Here is a 17,615-nt window from a genome sequence, read left to right as displayed (position 1 = left end):
ATAAACAACAGTGGAATTTTCAAGTTTAACTTTTGAGAAGGTCAATAAATATAAAAAAATCCCAATTTCATACAATTAAAATATTTTTATTGAAAAAATCAGAAAATTTCACAAAATTTTCATTTTTTTACATTGAATTTTTGAAAATAACAGGCTAATGGGGCAACACTCAAATAAAATCATTTTCATCGATTCGATTTTTTCGTTAGAATGTATCTCAGAAACTAATCTACCGATTTCCAAATTATAGGAAATTTTCTCAGCCGCCCGAAAAAAATTTTTGTGGTGCTTTTCTTTCGAAAATAAATCGATATTTTGTATCCAGTAGCTTTTACTTTAAAACGGTATAATTTAAAAACAAAAATCATAATTTTTTTCGATTGCAATTTAGATTTTGCTTTCAAAAATGATTTTTTAATAATTTATTTGTCCAAGTTTTTTATATTTTCCAATAAATAAGATTTTTTCAAAAAATCATGTATTCTAAACCAGATTTTGCACCGTCACGCACTATTGCTTAAAATATATCTTTTTAGTATCCGAGCAATTCCATGTCAAATAGGGAATCGGTTGTACCCGACCCTCTCCGATTTCAACGAAACTTTGTAGACATGTTATCCTTGGCATATATAAGCCATTTTTGTGTATATGGAGCCAGTTACACTCGATAATATCATTTGAGAAGGGCGTAAGTGTTTTAAATATTTTTGTATTTCGTAATTTAAATATTGCTGCATCTCGAAGCCGTTGCATCGTATCAAAAAGTGGTCAAAGACAAACTTGTAGAAAATTTGACGGGCTTTCTGAAAAAAATACACGGAAAGAAAAAAAAAGCACTCCACTTTTATGAGATTTTTCAATTTTTAAGTTTAAAAGTCAAATTTGAAGGTGGGCCCACCATTTTTTTTCGTTCAAATTTTTTGTGAAAATAGCCTAAGATGTTACAAAAAGACTCACGAAAAATGCAGGATGGAGCAACTCACCTTCAGTCTCGAAAATATTTTTACCGGAAAGCTCGTCCAATTTCCCATAAGTTTGTCTTTGACCACATTTCAATTGGATGTATGAGCTTACAGATATAAGCTAATTACATAAGCAGTTCTCTAGATTTCGGTCATTCGATTTTTTTTTGTATTTTTTAATCCGACTGAAACTTTTTTGGTGCCTTCGGTATGCCCAAAGAAGCCATTTTGCATCATTAGTTTGTCCATATAATTTTCCATACAAATTTGGCAGCTGTCCATACAAAAATGATGCATGAAAATTCAAAAATCTGTATCTTTTGAAGGAACTTTTTGATCGATTTGGTGTCTTCGGCAAAGTTGTAGGTATGGATATGGACTACACTGGAAAAAAAGTGATACACAGTAAAAAAAAAATTGGTGATTTTTTATTTAACTTTTTATCACTAAAACTTGATTTGTAAAAATCACTATTTTTAATTTTTTTTTATTTTTTGATATGTTTTAGAGGACATAAAATGCCAACTTTTCAGAAATTTCCAGGTTGTGCAAAAAATCATTGAGCGAGTTATGAATTTTTGAATCAATACTGATTTTTTCAAAAAATCGAAATATTGGTCGCAAAAATTTTTCAACTTCATTTTTCGATGTAAAATCAAATTTGCAATCAAAAAGTACTTCAGTGAAATTTTGATGAAGTGCACCGTTTTCAAGTTAAATCCATATTTAGGTGACTTTTTTGAAAATAGTCGCAGTTTTTCATTTTTTTAAATTAGTGCACATGTTTGCACACTTTGAAAAAAAATATGTTTGAAAAGCTGCTTTTTCGGACTTTGTTGATACGACCTTTAGTTGCTGAGATATTGCAATGCAAAGGTTTAAAAACAGGAAAATTGATGTTTTCTAAGTCTCACCCAAACAACCCACCAGGGTTGTTAAAATATCAAAATATCAGCTCTCAGCAACTACAATTATTCCGCCTGAATATTCATGCCTCAAATACAACTGCTTTTCTCTCCTCATTGCCACGGGGTCCTGTTTTGGAAATAAAAAAATGTATTTTTAAATCATAGGCACTCTTCAAATAATTGACTTGATTTTTTTTATTATGAAAGATATTTTAGCAAGAGAAAGCTTTAATATTGGTATTAATTTATCAACGGGTTGTCAATTTGCAGAGGCCAAAATGGCGACCAACGAATTTCTAGAATCGTTGGTAAATTTCAAACAAAACAAATTGCCAGATTTAAAATGCAAATATTTTCCGAAGTTCCTTGAAACTGGCTAAAGCAAAGGGAAGTAACAAAAAATAAAATAAAAAAATACAAGTCAAAACTAAAACATTGTTGCTAAATGCATTATATTACAGAACATTTTTTTTTTTTTGCAATCATTAGTCCTCCATTATTCGAGGCTATACTGAAGGTAAAAATGACAAAAACAAAACAATTTGATGTTTTGGTTCCTCATGACTTCTTAAAGTTATCAAAAAAAAAAAACAACTACAAACGATTCATCTTATAAAATTTGGCACACTTTAAAAAAAACTGTGAAACTTGCAACGCGTTTTTTTCTGAATGATATTTTTTTTATTTATTTGATGTTGGCTGTTACTTTTTGTACTACATCGAATTTTCACAATTGAATCAAGTAGGTCAAAACGAAAAAAAATATCATACGATTAATTAAATATTTCATTTTCCACATTTTTATTGCACTACAAAAGAAAATAACACAATTGTCTCGTTGAAAATATCCACTTAACATACCTTTTTATGACCCAGCTTCCATTGATTACAGCCAGTTTTCCGCTTCAGCTGAAATAAAACAAGAACAAAAAAGGGCGAAAATAAATTAATCACTTAATTTTCCCAGGCTACTGCAGCAAAGTGTGAGTAATGTTCCAAATTCAATTTTCTCTCAAATGCATTTTCACACACGTGTAAATGGTCATCATTGCCCCACACATTGGCCAGATAATTCCCGCCCGGGTTTTCCAATTAAAATTCATCACGTTCGTCAGTTGGTGCATCATCGTCGAGAATGAGCATGGCACGAACGAAAAAAAAAAATGTTAAAAATTAATTTTCACCCTGACACAATGCTGACCACCACCACCCGAGAGCGAGAGTCAGAGGAAAAAAACAATTTACTCGGAAAGTTAATAAACCATTTATAAAACCATTTTCCCCAAACCGGACAAACATTATTTTAAACGACCTACCCCAAAGGGGCTGGAAAAGTGGGGGGGAGGGGGGCGTTGCAACGATGATGGAACTCAAAACTGTTTTATATTCATTGCGGCTTAAGCTTTATTTTCATAGCAATTTTCCTCTAACTATCCCCTTTCTATAGCAATTTTGTAGGTTTTTTTTTTCTTGAACTTTTTCCTACTTGTGATTAGCCTTTAGAATAACCAATTGTGTCGAAAGACAAATTTATCAACACATAGCTGAAAGGACCTCCAAATCTCTATTAGGTTTAGTTGCAAAGAAAATTGTGAATTGATTATTTACTTAATAAAAACTGAATTGAATTGAATTTTCATAGCAACGATTTTTTTTCTCGATCGTTGTCCTGAAATGTGTTCTGCCCCCCTCCGCTCTCACCACTCAAAATTTCATTAAACTGATGATTTATTCCCGTGACGTCCGTGAAAATGGGTGATTCTTTGGTAGGAAAGGGGGAGGAGGGGATTGAGTGGAAGAGTTTGATAATATTTGGGGAAGGAGGACCATTCGTGCGAAATAATGTGATGGCACACATTTATCCCAGGATGCCAATCGGTAAAGTGGTTTTGGGCTGACTGGTTTGCTCCGTGGTGTGGCCAGGTAGAAATGAAATAAAAATCTGTTTTGTTTTTTCCCCTTGATTTTTATGTTGCAATTAATTCCTATAAGTATCATAGAGCGATTCCATTTGAATAGAGCATAAACCAAAAAAAAAGCTCTCCGATCGGGCTCAACATTTTTCTGGGGGTTCCTTGGCCAACATAATAAGAGCCGTATTTTTTATTTGTTTGGCCATAAGGGTAACCTACATCGTGTTAGGGTGGTCATAAATGGCGATTTTCGTCATTTTCGCAAAAGCCACATTTAAAAAAAATCTCAGCTTCGCTCCATTTTAACCGATTTTAGCTGTCTTGGGCGCAAATAAAAGGTGATTTGTTGGCCTTAAAAAACAAAATAATAATAATAATTTGAAAACTGAAAAACGTCATGACTCGAATTCCCGGACGCTTCGAAACCTGGACACCCATTTTGTTTTATCAATTATTTGGATATAAGTTCACATTATGAATGTCAAAACTGTGTTATATGATGAATGCTAAAACAATTATATACAATAATGAAAAAACAATTATATACAATAAAATTATAAGTTTGCCAAACATGTGAAACATTTCACTGAAATATTTCATAGGCGTCCGATGCAACGGGATAGGCAAAGCAGAAATTTATGGTTTTGATTTCCTTAAATTCTACCAAATTTTTATATAAACTATCGATTGTTTTGATGTTAACAGCTAATTTCAGACCTAAAGAACGCCATTCACTAACATTCCCGTCCAAATTTGTGTGCTTAATAAGCAAAATCGAGTGTCCGGAATTCGAAGCAAAAGTGTCCGGATTTCAAATCAGCTTTTATCAGTGTCCGGGATTCGAAGCACAACAAGTCATTTTAATTTTAAAATTCTGATGAAAAATTGTTAGAAAAGACATATTTTGCATGCATTCTCTTAAAACTGACTGTTTATACTACATCCTGATTTTAAACTTGTTACATGATTTTTACCAGCTATAACAAAAATGATATGCTACTATTTGTCCGGATTTCAAATCTTGACGTTAGTCTAGCCTTACATTTTTAAAAGGTCAAATGACACTTTAATATGCCGTTTCGACGGTGTCTGGTCCAAAGGGCTTTGTCGAGAAAATTTATTTGTATGAAGCATTTTTAAAACATCTTGCAATTTATTTCTTTTTATCGACAGTTGAGTAAAATTCCTCTTTTATCTTAATAAATCAAAAACAATCTTTAATACAACAAACCAAAAAATTGTGCAAAACAATCATAAACAAATATTTCTAAATTTTTTTTGAGTAGGTCTTATAAACATATGAAACACAATAGGTTATATGAGCTCTTAAAAAAATCTGGATTTAAATTTCATCAAAGCAGTTTGGTCGAAACATTGTTTGGCAATTCTTTACACTTTTGCAAGTTCACTTTTCATTGTATTTTTAGATTAAGGTGATACTTTGTCTATCGATTCCTTTTGTCCAAATAAGTCATTTTTCATAATTGAGCAATTCTCTAAGATTTCGTTCATTCGATTTTTTGGTAATTTTTAATCCGGCTGGAACTTTTTTGGTGCCTTCGGTATGCCCAAAGAAGCCATTTTGCATCATTAGTTTTTCCATATAATTTTCCATACAAATTTGGCAGCTGTCCATACAAAAATGGTATATGAAAATTCTAAAATGTGTATCTTTTGAAGGAATTTTTTGATCGATTTGGTGTCTTCGGCAAAGTTGTAGGTATGGATAAGGACTACACTGAAAAAAAAAATATTCACGTTTTTTTTTTGCGGTAATTTTTAATTTAACTTTTATTTTTATTTTTTTCTGATATGTTTTAGGGCACTTCAAATGTCAACTTTTCAGAAATTTCCAGAGCGAGCAAAAAATCTTTGACCGAGTTATGAATTTTTAAATTAATGCTGATCTAAAAAAAACTGTCGCACAAATTTTACAAATTCATTTTTCGATGTGAAATTGAATTTGCAATTAAATAGTACTGTAGTGAAATTTTGATAAAGTGTACCGTTATTAAGTTATGGCCATTTTGTGGTAACTTTTTTGAAAGCAATTTTTGAAAAGCTGAGAAAATTTTCTTTATTTTACTTTTTTAATTTTGTTGATACGACTCTGAGATATTGCCATGCAAAGATTTAAAAACAGGAAAATTGATGTTTTCTTGTTCTCACCCAAACAACCCACCATTTTCTTATATTTTCCGATCTTTTCGAACACAAAGATAAAAAAAATCCAATGAATTGCAAGGCAAAACAAAATATTGCATTAATTTTGTAAATTTCAATAAATTTTGAAAAATACAAGCAAATATTGGTCTGACGTTATTAGTTTTAGGAAAAGCTTATCACGCTCCGAGAACCAAACAGTCTTTTAATAAATCAACAAACCAACAAAAGAAGCCATCGTTTCGTGAATAACAAGGACGACTCCGGTGGATAGGATGATGACGACGAAACCTCCTCCGTGAGGGATCATGATGAGATTTGCTCGCTGGTGGCCATTATCAGTGGTACCGGTAGAAGTGAGGAGTGAGGCAGGCAGGAAGCGAACTTCAATTGGATTTGCCTAATCCAACATCAACAACCAGCAGCAGCAGCACAGACAGCGCAGTCACTCTAGACTGGATCTCTGGAGAGGTCCGTTGTTGTGATGTTGTTTTGTTCTGGATGAGCACATAAAGAGAGGAACAGATCCTGGTGGCTGATGTTCAGATGCTGCAAATGCTGCTGTTGCCTTCCGGTGAGGGTGGTAAGCAACTTGATTAATTTGAATTAAGTCAAGGTTATTGCAGGGTTTTAATAAAGGTAATTCATCTTGAAAACTTCAAAGTTTTAGAAAGAAGACAAAATATCTGAAAAGCAAATGAATACCAACCTACCCGCAAGACCCCCTTCCTCTGACCGTGGAATCAACCGCGAATATGATGCATTCAAGCAAATCCAATCAGCGGAGAGCAAAGTGCTTCTCAGCAGCAGCAGCACAAGCTCCAAACGGCGAGCATCCTTCCGGTTCGTGTTGGCTTCCGTTTCATAGCTCGCTGGCCATCAACAGGAGCTAGACTGCTGGCTGCTTTTAATGAAATCTGCGCGCCTAACCAACTGACAAGGACTGATTATGGCTCTGCGCGTTGCTAAACTATACCTCAGCCACAATAAAACGGCTGGTTGGGAATAGTTTTGGCTTTTTGAGGTTTTCTTGTATGGTAAGGGTTAATTGGATTAATTTTACCGTACAGAATATTTCGTTTAAAATAAACAAAATAAGATAGACCAATTCTCTACAAAATCGGTCTTTTTATGAATTTTAATTTTTGTATTTTTTAATCCGGCTGAAACTTTTTTGATGCCTTCGGTATGCCCAAAGAAGCCATTTTACATCATTAGTTTGTCCATATAATTTCCCTTACAAATTTGGCAGCTGTCCATACAAAAATGATATGTGAAAATTCAAAAATCTGTATCTTTTGAGAGAATTTTTTGATCGATTTGGTGTCTTCGGCAAAGTTGTAGGTATGGATATGGACGACACTGAAAAAAATGATCACGTTAAAAATAATTTGGTGATTTTTAATTAAACTTTTTGTTACTAAAACTTGATTTGCAAAAAAAAACGCTATTTTTTTTTATATGTTTAAGGATACATAAAATGCAAACTTTTCAGAACTTTCCAGGTGTGGTCGCAAGACGTTTCAAAAGGGTTAAACAATTAATATTACGCCCTTTTAAAATGCTAGTATTGATTTAAAAATTTTGAAAATATTGTTTTCGAAAAGATCAGAAAATTTCACGAATGTTTGATATTTAAACATTGTAAATCGGACCATTAGTTGCTCAGATTTCGACGTTAGAAAATTGTGGGTTGTTTTAGTGAGACTTACAAAACATATTTTTTTTTGGTTTTAAACCTTTGCATGGCAATATCTCAGCAACTAAGGGTCGTATCAACAAAGTCCAAAAAGGAAAAATGTATAGAATTTTCTCAGCTTTTCAAAAATATGGTTTTCAGTGGGCAAACATGTGCACTAATTTAAAAAAAATTAAAAACTGGGAATATTTTCAAAAAAGTTACCTTAAAATGGCTATAACTTGAAAACGGTACACTTTATCAAAATTTTACAAAAATACTTTTTGATTGCAAATTTAATTTAACATCGAAAAATGAAGTAAAAAAATTATGGCGACCAATATTTCGATTTTTTTGAAAAAAATCAGTATTGATTCAAAAATTCATGACTCGGTCAAAGATTTTTTGCACAATTTGGAAATTTCTGAAAAGTTGGCATTTTATGTCTCCTAAAATATATCAAAAAATTAAAAAAATATAAAAATAATGTTTTTTGCAAATCAAGTTTTAGTGACAAAAAGTTAAATAAAAAATCACCAGTTTTTTTACCATGTTTTATTTTTTTTCAGTGTAGTCCATATCCAAACCTACAACATTGCCGAAGACACCAAATCGATCAAAAAATTCATTCAGCTGCCAAATTTGTATGGAAAGTTATATGGACAAACTAATGATGCAAAATGGCTTCTTTGGGCATACCGAAGGCACAAAAAAAAAAAATCAGCCGGATTTATAAATACAAAAAAAATCGAATGACCGAAATCTGAGAGAACTGCTCAATAGTTCGTCGTTGTTATCACTCTTCATATGAAAGAAGTTTCAATCTTGTCGTGCTATCTTGACACATCCTGAAAATTGATGTAAGTGTGACAAAAAACCAAAGGGAATTTAGTCAGAACGCGTTTGACACACGTACATGCCCGACTTCTGTAAACATTTTTAGTTATAACCAGGGACTCCAGCAACCAATTTCAACCAAATTTCGTAACAATGCACAGAATGGTCAGCCAAACAAAACGTGTTTGTTATTGTTTATATTGCGTGCTCTCGTTTTTTGTTTAAGGTCAAACATTAATACGCGTTTTTTCTCGAAATGTCAACAGCGTCAAAATGGCATTCTCAACACTATCACGAAAAACTATTGTCAAATTTAGCATTTTTATTATTTTGACTAATTAAATGATACAAACACAATACACTTTTCATCAAAATGTAATAATCACCTTGGTGGGCTATTCAACCCCACACAGTTTTCCCACAGAGTATGATGGTTCCACCCAAAAAAAAACCCACCCCAACCCATGCCGGTCGGCAAACCCATATGGAGTGGTCAAGGTCCAACCAAGCCACGGTGGAAATTTGATGAGTTTCATCCGAAATTCCACCGCCGCCCCGTGTTCCTGTGGTCAGCCCCAAATTGTGGCTTCAAGCAGCTGTCGTTTGACGGTGGTTCCTCGTCGCACACGTGTCCCTGACAGAGCGTCCACAATTATTTGCAAACAATTTTGGGCCTCATCCCACCCCGCTACCTGAGAGGGTGAACGAATTTTAACGACACACAATTTGATGATTTGATGTTTTCCGATCGATTCGCGGGAAAATGTGAATTGTTTCCGGGCCAACTTTTCCATTTTCCACAAAGTTCCGGAAAAACAAAAACAAACAGTGCGAGGGAGCACAATTGAACCCCTTTTTCCGGCGGGTTGCCGCCGGGGTGACGAAAATGATGCGAAAACTTCTATTGTTTACAGATTGTGTTCAACCTCCCCGTTAAATATTGACCAACCCTCGGTGTGGCGGGCAAATAGAGTGAACTGTTTGGATGAATCGTCTTAAAAGTATTTTTAGACTTTTCTGATATTTTATTAAGATTCGTACAGCAGTTTTTATTAAAGTTGTTTGAAAAGGTTAAAAAATAAGAGTTGAAAGTTTATTAATCATTTCATTACCTTTCTTAAAAATATTCCACTCAAAAAAAGGTTCATATTCGCTTTGGGAACATGTTTCCGGTTGCACTCGAAGCCAAACAGTGTTTAATTTATTTGCTTTTAAATTTCGTTATTTTTTGCTGTTGTAGCCCCCGAGTACCATTTTCCCGGATGCGAATAACTCGTTTTGGCGTTTTTATTAATGTTTGCACTAGAGCATCGTGCGGTGCAAAAATCAACATTGTACCGCAGCTGTTCTTTTTTTCAGGCTGTGCCCGATTTTGAACATTGTTTAAGTGCAGTTCATTTGTAGAGTGTCAAATTTGCCTGGATTGGTGAAGGGTATTCAATGTTTGAGAAAAAAATATGTACTTATGATTTAATACGAGTTTAATACAGGAGTAAATTAATGTCTTGTGAACAAATACGGACATGGAAAAAGATTCTGTTTATCAATAATAAAAATAGAAAATAAGACTCAATAAAAGCATTAAAAATACAATATGAATAAAATACCAATGTGCAAAAAAGTGTGAATCGAAAAGAATTATCAGAAGCATTAAGAGCGAGTCCACGAGCAAAGCATACCCATCTCGCATCGACCTCACCAATCTGCCTGAAATTTTCAGAGGTTGTTTGTACATATAAAACTAACATCTGGCCAAAATATGAGCACTCTAGGTCAACGGGAAGTGGGGTAAATCGGGACACAAAGTTTGAAGGTTCAAAAACGTCAAAAATCTTAAAAAGGCTGTAACTTGGGCAAAATTCAATTTAATTTCAAAATTCAAAATGCATCTGAAAGGGCTTAAAAAATGCAACAAAATGCAGGGAGAAGCATCCCAATTGGTTAAATTTAAAGGGAGTTATTGGCATTTTAGTGAAAAAATAGCATAATTTGCAGGGGACATCTGGGACTTCCATCTGAGACTGAGAACGCTTTGGGTAAGGCAGTTTAACATATTAAATAGACACTTTTACTTTTAGTGATATTTTTGGTTGTAAATTTATGCTCGGGGGACCCCTTAGATCCCATTTTCTGGCAATAATTTTATCATATTCGTGTTCCTGAGACAATTTCACAATAGAAACATGCATAAAAATGTTTATTTTCATTCATTTTACCCCTTTAAAAATTAAAGTTTAAAAAAAATTAAGAAGCTGTTTTTTTCTGGTGTCATTTAGTATCCTTGGAAACAAACTTGATTTTCATTAAATGTGAATCGAAGATTTTTTTTAACTTTCAATTTTTAAAATATGAATATAATTTTCAAATATTCAATGCTATGTTTTTGATTAGGAGTAAGGAAGGCAACAACCACATAGGTGGATTAAGTTAGTTTTTCAATTTTATATTGTTATGAGTCCAAGTAGACATTGTCTACGGTGCAAATCTCATCATTTCTAATAGGAAACGAAATCATTTTTCCTTAAGCATGCGAATTGATTGGAATTAAGGGAAAAAAGTTATAAAGGTATTATTGGAAACCTCCTTTCCCAAAAACCCCAATGTTTTTGATATTGAAATCATGTTTTAATTAATTCTCCTTTGAGAAATGTTTATGAGCCAATTGAGTGTACACATCACTACAGAAAAGTGTAGTTGGTAAGTTTCATGTAAGTAAATTTGTCCCTGTTCCTGAGGGTAACACCCGTGAAGAGTATCGGGGCCGGCATTTACAAGGCGGATTCAGTGACAGTTTATTAATAAACTTAATGTTAACATGTTAAGGTTAATGTTAACATTCCACAGGTTGTCTTCCTAAGGTGTCTTGATAAGGTCCAGTTTGTGACGATACACTACCTTCCCTTTACTAAGCAATCGAATCCAGAAGGGAAAAGATCACCAGTTGTGTTGGTCCGAGCCGAGATTTGAACCACGATCTACTGCTTACGAGACGGGAGCGTTACCACTGGGCTACGTGGCTCGGTCAACGACGTTTCATGCTCAACTGTAATTCATTTTTGTTAATTTTGGATTTTAACTGAAGCAAATTTTTTTTTTGTTTTTGGGTATCAAATGCACATTTTCATGATATTTTCGCATATTTGTCCCCGCATCAGTTCTGAACAGATTCGCGTTTCAGAATATCCATAACAACATATGGTTCTGCTCGGGTCAAACTACAAGTGCCGCTTTACACGTCCAGGATTTCACGCATCACCAGTAGGATATCAGCACGGATTGTTCCTCCATATGGGAAAATGATCCTGTCTGGTGGTAGCATATTTTGTGTATAGAATTTTGTGACATTGTTTCGCGTTTCCCGGGCTATTATCAGCGGGGGGTAAACACTTGCATCCTCTAAAGCTTGCAAAACTGTCAAGTGGAGCCCATGCGTGCACCTGCATTTCACAGATCATGGATTTTCATGGTGAATGGAAACCGTGGAGTTCGATACGTGGTGAGCACCTAGGGATACGATTGGAACCTGCTGCCTGTAGGGACGTTGAATTCTGCGAAAGGCAGAAGCTGAAAGCTCGATGAAAAATGTTAAGCTGTCGAGTTTTTAGTTTTTATTTTTGTTTAATCTGAGATTTAACTCTTGTGGGATTTAGGTATTCTAATATTCCTGACGATTCACAATGAATAAATATTGTTTGTGAATTATTTTTCAGAGTTTTATTTCAAATTTACAAAAAAAAAAAGCATCTGAACAAAAAAACCGTTTTGCTTTTTCCGCTTAAAAGCGGGGGTCTTTCCATTTCACGGTCGATGACAGGCCAACTGTCAAAGATCACAGGCCACACGGCACACGGTCGGTGTGGAAGCGAAAAAGTCAAGCCTTTTCAAAGGCTCGGAGGAAAAAGCAACCTTCTCTGAATAGAGAAACAGTTTGACCAAAGCTTTTCCTCCCTCGCTTTTGGTTTTTCCTCACTTTGTCAACGATTTTTTTTTGCATGCTGTGCGGTAATACTCCCTCACAAATGACGGAAAGAAGGACAAAAAGGACTCTCGATTTTTTTTTCTCGTGAAATTGTGTGTGTGAGCGAGTTTGCGGAAAATGTGTCACCTTTTCAGTGAGTCCTTAATAAAAATTTTAATTTTTAATTTATCGCTTTGGCGTCGAGTAGAGAGAACGCAAAAAAAGCCGCTCAAAGTAGTACAGGGTGCAGGGATTAGTCGCGAAAAGGTCGAATGAAATGGTTGGGGATGAACCCACGGTGTGTCGACTTCAAGTTGGCGCCAGCACAGCATCGCGCTGGGGTTAATGAGAAATGTTTATGAAGCTGAGGATTAACTGTGGTGGTGGGTTCGGTGAAAATGCTCCCCATTCTGGGATTTTCCAACTTTTTCCTCCCCCCACGCCGGTGGGAGTGGCGTGGTGAAAGAAAAATATTGTGCCAACAAGTTTATTTTGCCTTTTGAGTGGTGGTGACTGATGGGTGGGGTGTTCACACAAAGAGCTAGATGAAAATGAAGAGAACAAAAAATGCGGAAAAGCCACACTTGGGACGGTAAAAAAAGGGAAAAATTGTATTGACGGTGAAAGCACTCGGCAGTGCGCTTTAAAGGGACCGGAAGTGCTAATTAGTGACTGTTCGTGGCAGTAGAGTTTTGTAAGAATGTCTCAAAAAGATGACTTGAAGTTGTAATGAATGTGGTCAGTTTGTTTTTGAATTATAAAGCTTAAATTACGTACTTATCTCAAACAATCTTCGTGTTGAAGCTAATTCAAACAAACCTGAAACGAAAGAAAGTAATGTAAATTTTGTTAATAATTTGCTTTATTTTAATAAATGGGAATATTAATTCGAATCTAGATTATTAATGTAAACCGTTCTAGTACTCACAAGTCAACAATATCAAGAAAGACGAGTAATGTACAATAAAAAACATTATTTTTAAGTTAAAAAATCTGATAACCTCAAACTGAATTGAGTTGCTAAAATGTAATTTTTTATGTCAACAATTAAGAATTAGTCAAATAGAAAAATCGAATACACGAGTCATAAACTGTCGAGTTAGATTGAAACGACGAGTGCTGCAATTTTAGTTTATGCAACAAGTTGCAAAAAGAAGATTTTTGCAGCCCCAATCGTACATTTTTCCAATGAGATTTACCGAGTTAGATAAATACGACGAGTGCTGGAAAAATCAAATTTTGCATCGAAAAAAGCTTTTTGAGTGCTGAAAATTATAATTTTTCATCACTTATCTTGGGATTTTTTTCGTCTGGTAAAAAGTTGTTAGGCTCATCAATTCAAGCAACTCTGTCCAAGACACCAAAATTTTATCTTGCAATCTACGCCTTCTACGACTAAATTTATAGAAAGCATCTGAGCAAACCTTAAAAATCAAATTTTTGAACGTAGCAATTCAGGGTTGAGTTTAGAGAAAAGTGATTTTGGAGACACTTTAAGAACTTTAAAAACCAAACAATTTTATTTTTTGACAAGTCAATTTGAACTTAAGGAAAGATACAACCATTTTCAGGTAAAAAAAAATGCAAATTTAAAACTCAAATATCTCAAAAAGTCGCAGGCCAAATGTAGAGCGCCAAGTTGCATTCGAAAGAGGAGATCTAGCACTATACACGGGGGCATTTTTCTTTAACCCTTTCAGGCCTGAATTTTCGAAAAAATATTTTTTTAGTCAATGATGGGGAAATGATTCTTATGACCATACGAAAATTATAGGCTAGTTTTGGAAATTTTGATATTTGGGTCATATATGACCCATCAGGCTCGAAAGGGTTAAACTAGAGATATCTTCATTTGAAAATGTCTAATTTTTAAGGGAAAAGTGTATATGACCACGCTAACGAAATACGAAAATTGATTAACTATACCCGAGCAGGGGTAAATAACACGGGAATAACAGGGACCAAAATGTGCCCTTGGTTGCCCAGTAATAGATGGTAAAATACCATAAAATCAGACCAAAGTCTTTTATGTGGAAGGGCACAACTATACCAAACCATGTTATTCCAAGAGTAAAATAATACCTCAAAATAAAACCATTTCAATACTAAGTTGAGGTCTTCTGGATTTTTGAACATTGCTTGAATACCAAAACTTGGTATTGCCATGGTTTTATTTTTAGGTATTCCCGCGCCCTTGGAAAATCAGGTTTTGGTATTCCTGTGGTTTTCCACATACATGATTTTGGTATGATTTCATGGAATTTCACCATCTATTATTGGGCAACCAAAGGCACATTTTGGTCGCTGGTTTTTGCATAAGTAATGCTAAAATTTGGTATTTTCATACCATTTTTTAGTGCACCAGTAGTTAGTGAAAAAACGGAAATGATCCATATGCAACAGCCAAATCTACTCACCTGATGATTCCATGTTGTTCTTAGTGATATTCTTCACCACATCGAATGCATTTGTCATTGATGAACGGCCTGTGCTTGAAGTTCTTGAAGCTGCTGAAAAATAACAAGATTGAAAAATAGGTGTTATTAAAATGAAACTGGATTGAAATTCACCAAAATTCAATAATCTGTCGATTGACTCGTTTTTCAAAGTATTTGGTTATCCCGACTTAGAGAAATTTCAACGATTTAAAAAAAAACTTTGTGGGTAAATAAAAAAAATGAAAATCAGCTTTAACATTTTTGAGTTTCAAGTAATTTTAGCGCAAAATTAATTATCTCGTCAAAGTTTATAAAAAAATTCACATAGTTTCAGAGGAATTTGATGAAACACTTCGATACCAAAATAATACCAAAATGTGCCATCCTGACTTAGAAAATTTTCCACAATTTCATGTCTTTTCTTTAGGAGGTATATCAAAAATGTTTAAAACCAAGGTTGAAATTTCCCTTTTTCAATGAAAGCATTCGCTTTCAGACATCATTTTAGCGCAAAATTAATTATTTTGTAAAAATTGATCAAAATTTTCCCATAGTTTCAGAGGAATTTGATAAAATACTGTAATACCAAAAGAATACCAAAATGTGGTGTTCGACCATTGACAAATTCTGCAATTTTGCAATATCAAAACAATACCTTAATACCACATTTTGCTCTTGCATAATCCTTAAGACAAATTTTAAAGGGTCCAGAAATACCAAAATTTTGTATTGATACCAGAGAAAGGTATTATTAGAGCAATTCTCTGAGATTTCGGTCATTCGATTTTTTTTGTATTTTTTAATCCGGCTGAAACTTTTTTGGTGCCTTCGGTATGCCCAAAGAAGCCATTTTGCATCATAAGTTTGTCCATATAATTTTCCATACAAATTTGGCAGCTGTCCATACAAAAACGATATGTGAAAATTCAAAAATCTGTATCTTTTGAAGGAATTTTTTGATCGATTTGGTGTCTTCGGCAAAGTTGTAGGTATGGATATGGACTACACTGAAAAAAAATTATACACGGTAAAAAAAATTTTGGTGATTTTTAATTTAACTTTTTGTCACTAAAACTTGATTTACAAAAAAACACTATTTTTAATTTTTTTTATTTTTTGATATGTTTTAGAGGACATAAAATGCCAACTTTTCCGAAATTTCCAGAATGGGCAAAAAATCTTTGACCGAGTTATGATTTTTTGAATCAATACAGATTTTTCCAAAAAATCGCAATATTGGTCGCAAAAATTTTTCAACTTCATTTTTCGATGTAAAATCGAATTTGCAATCAAAAAACACTTTAGTGAATTTTTGATAAAGTGCACCGTTTTCAAGTTATAACCATTTTTAGGTAACTTTTTTGAAAATAGTCGCAGTTTTTCATTTTTTTTAAATAGTGCCCATGTTTACCTACTATTGAAAAAAATATTTTTGAAAAGCTGAGAAAATTCTCTATATTTTGCTTTTTCGGACTTTGTTGATACGACCCTTAGTTGCTGAGATATTGCCATGCAAAGGTTAAAAAACATGAAAATTGATGTTTTCTGAGTCTCACCCAAAAAACCCACCATTTTCTAATGTCGATATCTCAGCAACTAATGGTCCGATTTACAATGTTAAAATATGAAACATTCGTGAAATTTTCCGATCTTTTCGAAAAAAATATTTTCAAAAATTTTAAATCAAGACTAACATTTCAAACGGGCCAAACATTCAATATTACGCCCATTTGAAATGTTAGTCTTGATTTTAAATTTTTGAAAATATTTTTTTCGAAAAGATCGGAAAATTTCACGAATGTTTCATATTTTAACATTGTAAATCGGACCATTAGTTGCTGAGATATCGACATTAGAAAATGGTGGGTTGTTTGGGTGAGACTTAGAAAACATCAATTTTCCTGTTTTTAAACCTTTGCATGGCAATATCTCAGCAACTAAGGGTCGTATCAACAAAGTCCGAAAAAGCAAAATATAGAGAATTTTCTCAGCTTTTCAAAAATATTTTTTTCAAAAGTGGGCAAACATGGGCACTATTTTAAAAAAATGAAAAACTGCGACTATTTTCAAAAAAGTTACCTAAAAATGGTTATAACTTGAAAACGGTGCACTTTATCAAAAATTCACTGGAGTACTTTTTGATTGCAAATTTAATTTTAAATCGAAAAATGAAGTTGAAAAATTTTTGCGACCAATATTTCGATTTTTTGGAAAAATCTGTATTGATTCAAAAAATCATAACTCGGTCAAAGATTTTTTGCCCATTCTGGAAATTTCGGAAAAGTTGGCATTTTATGTCCTCTAAAACATATAAAAAAATAAAAAAAAATAAAAATAGTGTTTTTTTGCAAATCAAGTTTTAGTGACAAAAAGTTAAATTAAAAATCACCAAAATTTTTTTTACCGTGTATAATTTTTTTTCAGTGTAGTCCATATCCATACCTACAACTTTGCCGAAGACACCAAATCGATCAAAAAATTCCTTCAAAAGATACAGATTTTTGAATTTTCACATATCATTTTTGTATGGACAGCTGCCAAATTTCTATGAAAAATTATATGGACAAACTAATGATGCAAAATGGCTTCTTTGGGCATACCGAAGGCACCAAAAAAGTTTCAGCCGGATTAAAAAATACAAAAATTAAAATTAAAGAAAAAAGACCGATTCCGTAGAGAACTGCTCATTACGCATTTCCTTTGTTATTTACCCATGCTCGGGTATATATGTTTTTCCTTGTAATTTTGCCCACTAAAT

At 33.6% G+C, this 17,615-nt stretch overlaps 1 protein-coding gene across 1 annotated transcript in view; it reads right to left on the bottom strand.

The window, feature by feature from the left end:
- The window catches only part of LOC120414196 (uncharacterized), a 260,154-nt gene that overhangs the window by 174,485 nt on the left and 68,054 nt on the right, over positions 1–17,615 (bottom strand). Inside the window, exon 2 of the mRNA XM_039575277.2 lies at positions 2,732–2,779. The gene's annotated coding sequence lies outside the window, so the exon portion shown is untranslated. The remainder of the gene's footprint in view (positions 1–2,731; positions 2,780–17,615) is intronic.

This window comes from Culex pipiens, chromosome 3, assembly GCF_016801865.2.
Source record: "Culex pipiens pallens isolate TS chromosome 3, TS_CPP_V2, whole genome shotgun sequence".
Classification (NCBI taxonomy): domain Eukaryota; kingdom Metazoa; phylum Arthropoda; class Insecta; order Diptera; family Culicidae; genus Culex; species Culex pipiens.
The sequence above is the reverse complement of the archived record's forward strand: the minus strand, read 5'-3'. Positions and strand labels throughout refer to the sequence as shown.